Here is a 4,515-nt window from a genome sequence, read left to right on the forward strand (position 1 = left end):
TTCACCATAATTTTTGTTACATAAATTATATTTATTAGTTTAATTATTTACTATTTATTTGTCTGCCCTCTCTTGTTCACCTCTGAAAATGTATGCTCCCAGAGGGCAAGGACATTTATGCATCACTGAATTTCTAATGCCTAATAGGACTCAGTAAAAATTCGTTGAATGAATGAAGGGTTGAATATACTAAGTATTTCCCATATATCACCTTCAATACTCTTGTAGAATAATTATAGAATAATTTTTGGTTAAAATTGTCTTTTTTTAATTTTCTGTTATATATACTTAACAACAAAATTCTATGGGTGAATGTAGAAATCAAAGAGTTTAGAGTCTGGCATTTGGAATATAATCATCATAGAACCTGCTGAGTGCTTTAATGAAAACTACATACTCCGATAAACAAGCAAGGAGTTGAAAATAGTCTATCAAGTTTGCATGCAAGCTATTTTAGGGCTGCTCAGCTTTGCAGTCTGACCACAACTGTTTAAATGTGTCAGTCATTTCAGTCTTCATTGTCCTAAGTCTAGCCCAGAGCTGTGCCTCATTCTTGGCAGAATTCCAGAGTTAAAGATTGTTCCAGAGTCCTCTTCAAGGGCCACATAGCCCACCTCAGCCTGTTACTGCTTCCTAAGGAAGCACCCTGTAGATTCACAGTTTCGATACTTGTCTTAAGGACAGATTCACACCTTGGAGCAGGGAAGGTAGGTGGTCAAGTATCAGAAAAGTCTGGGGTATTTTTGAATGGTATTGGTTCATAAATATTGACCTTTCTTCGTTGTGACTCTGTAACACCTCTCAAATGAAATCTCTAGGTTTTGCCTCCTCTGACTCTTACCTTCTGTTCCTTACAGCTTTGTCTTTCACCAGGTATGTCTGTTTTTTGGTGGAGTATAAAATGACAGATTTGCATCTTTGTTTTAATGCCTTTAATACCAGCCTTTACTGGTAGGATAGCATGTCCATGCAAGATTACATTCTTCTCTGTAAGTTACAGTGTCTAAAACCAGGGAAAGAACTATAAATAGTATACATTAATAGTGCTAACTTTCAAAAGATTTAGAAACAGAAAAATTACACACTTGGAAGCTTTCATTTTTCTCTCCTTTCTTAAGTCTTACTTATTCCTTCTGAAATTCAGATTTTAACTTATATGATATCCTAAGGTAACATGTAACACCTATTATATAAGAAAAAGAGAAATAAGATAATAGTACCAAAGACAGGATCTCCTGCATGTTAAGTGAAATGTCCATACACATGCACCCACACTTAGCTGGTAGACTGACTTGGAATAATTCTTTTGAGAATGGATTTTATATAATACACAGCAAGAGCTGTTCATAGATTTTTGACCCAATAACCCCACTTTCCATTGGGAAAAATTAAAATGTCTGGCAACTTGATAAGATGAATTATGAATATCATGTAAATTATATACCTATTGGAAGGAATAGATAGAATTAAAATTATATTTCTATTTACAGTTCCATTGTATTACTTATATAGCTATTAAATTACATTTATGAAGACCAGGCATGGAGAAAAGCTTTTATTTTTTAATATAAGTGACAAAGCAGACAGTTAAATCACTGGGATTCCACATGTGGAAAAAATAGAGATACATCCAATGCAGCTCTTTATTCCTCACTAGGGCTGTGGCTGGAGTGGCTTCGGTGCTAGTCTCTCTGAGCCTTCCAGCTCCATCCTTATTGCCACGGGGACACCTGATGTCACCACTGCCATGACTGAGCAGAGGACACTTTGTGGTACCCTCAAGGGCCACAATGGCTGGTTGACGCAGATTCTCGTCCCTCCCCAGTTCCTGGACATGATACCATCTGCCTCTCAAGAGAAGACCATCATCATGTAGAAGCTCACCAGGGAGGAGACTAACTAGGGCATCCATGGTGGGCTTCCCAGGGTCATCTCCTTGGATGGCCAGTTTGCCCTCTCAGATTCTTGTGGTGGAACCCTTCAACTTTGGGATCTACAATGGGTACCACCACACACAGATTCGTAGGCCATACCAAGGATGTGCTTAGTGGGGCCTTAACCTCTGATAACACTGCAAATTGTCTCTGGCTCCGTAGACAAAACCATCGAGCAGTAGAATATTCTGGGTGTATGCAAATGTACCGTCCAGGATGCGAGCCATTCGGAGTGGGTGACTTGTGTCTGCTTCTCATCCAGTAGCAGCGACCCTATCACTGCCTGCTACGGCTGGGACAAGTTGGTCAATATATGGAACGAGGCAAACTACAAGCTGAAGACTAACCACTTCAGCCGCACAGGGTACCTGGACATTGTGACTGTGTCTCCGGATGGATCCCTCTGCTTCTGGAGGCACAGGGGGCCAGACCATGCTGTGGGACCTCAGCAAAGGCAAGCATCTTTATACTCCAGATGGTGGGGATATCGTCAGTGTCCTGGGCTTCAGTCCTAACAGACATGGGCTGTATGTGGCCACGGGCCCCAGCATCAAGATCTGGGACTCAGAAGGCAAGATCACTGTAGACGAACTGAAGCAGGAAGTTATCAGTATCAGCAGCAAGGCAGAAACACCCCAGTGTACCTCTCTGGCCTGGTCTGCTGATAGCCAGACTCTGTTTGCCGGCTATGGGGACCTCATAGAGCCAGTGACCATCAGTAAGTGCTAAAAATCTATGGCAGAGCTTTAGGGGGAAAAAAAAAAAAGGTTTTCTGACCTTTAAAAGAAAAAAAAAAAAAAGAAATACATTAGGTGCAAACTGGAAGGAAATACTTATTTTAGAAAGGTAGAATTAGGGGTGCCTGGGTGGCTCAGTTGGTTAAGCATCTGCCTTCAGCCTTCAGCTCGGGTCATGATCCCTGGGTCTTGGGATCAAGTCTCTCATTGGGCTCCTTGTTCAGTGGACAGTTTGCATCTCCCTCTCCCTCTGTCCCCACCCCCTCTCCCCTGCTTGTGCCTGTGCTCGTGCTCAGGTATGCTCTCTCTCTCAAATGAATACATAAAAAATATTTTTTAAAAAAGAAAGGTAGAATTCAATGTGGTTTCTTTCTCTCTCTTTTCTTCTTTTTTTTTTTTAAATACGCCCCCCCCTTATAATAAAGTGTAAAAAAAATCTAAAAAGATCCTAGAAGGTCATATAATTTCTGGGAAATGACTACACAAACTACATTGAAATAAAGTTGGCAAAAACCTGAGCTCAGACCTGAAATGAAATAAACAAATGCCCATCGGTTACCCATCGTATTCCACTGTTCACTCAACTCTACCAATGCAAGTATTTTCAACCCAGCTCTGGGTTGTATGTATGTCTACTGTTTTCAAAAACTGCTGAGAAATATCTGGAATCCTATGTAGTACTGTTCAAGGTGTATCCAACAACACAGGAAGAAAATAAGGGTCCAGATCACATAATTAGGAAGGGATGCTGCACCTGGAAGTATAGCATTCCCCCTTCAGAGGTCAGCTCCAGGGAGAGAAGCTGACCTGGGGAACCGGCCAGTCTTACTCCTGGTGCTGCCTTTGGAAGACAAGGACCTGAGGAGAGAGGTCACTACTCTGGGAAACCAGGCGGACGCCTGCTGAGTGGTCAGGGAGAGACAAACCAGGAAGTGAACCAGTGGGTCCGAGAATGAAGCTCTTCTAGGGTTTTTGTTTAGAAGGGACAAAAAACACAGTTCAGTGTGTCTTAAGTACATCAAGACTATATTGGGTTGTGTAAGTAGGAAGTCCATAATTTCTAGGAGTTCAAATGACTTCAGCAGGATTTTTCCCCCCTTCTCTTTCTGTGTGTCTGTTTCCTTATACAATTTTCAGATCAGCTTCTCTTTGTCTGTTCTCTTTCTCTTTGTCTCTTTCTTCGATTAGCCTTCCTCCAGGGAGCAGACTTTGCTGCGACTGTCTCAAGTCTATGTCATCCATCTTAGAGATCCTTAAGAAAGAACTCCAGGGGGCTCCTTTCCTGTTGCATTACATGTAAAAATGGTGATTGGGTTTCCTACACATGGTGGCTGTGAATTAGACTTACAAGGGAATGTCCCTTGCTCAGGACACTGCCTGTGGTGCTGACTATCTATTGTGGTTGGTAGGAAATCAGGGCACTCTTTCTATCTGATTAAAAATATTGACATTAAAAAATAAACCCACTGACATTAAGAATCTCTCATATCATTAGTGAAAAATTGGCCTGAAAGTAATAGAAGATCACAAAAACTCCCATTGGGAGTAGTTTTTTGTTTTTTTTAAAGCCCTGCTTACTAACATGGCTCTCTATAATACAGAATTTCAGGCAATAAAACAAAGTAAATAAACTTGAGATATGGTTGGGAAAAAAAGCTATTCTTGTCTCAATTTTTCCCTTTTATTTTGAACCCCCTGATTGTATAAAATCTTCATTTCCACCCGCTTCCTGCACCTAGTGGTGCGGCTGACAACAGCAGCTTCCTGGGGTGGGGCCAGGGCAGGGCAGTAATGTGTGTCTGGGTCATTTGTAAGTTGAGTGTTTCTAAGCTGGAAGCTCTCTG

The 4,515-nt window shown here is 41.4% G+C and overlaps 1 pseudogene; it reads left to right on the forward strand.

Annotated features, from left to right (window-relative positions):
• The first annotated feature begins 1,732 nt into the window (after positions 1-1,732).
• On the forward strand, positions 1,733-2,730 carry LOC116572745 (annotated as a pseudogene).
• The last annotated feature ends 1,785 nt before the right edge of the window (positions 2,731-4,515 follow it).

This window comes from Mustela erminea, chromosome 14 (genome assembly GCF_009829155.1).
Source record: "Mustela erminea isolate mMusErm1 chromosome 14, mMusErm1.Pri, whole genome shotgun sequence".
NCBI classification, from domain to species: Eukaryota; Metazoa; Chordata; class Mammalia; order Carnivora; family Mustelidae; genus Mustela; species Mustela erminea.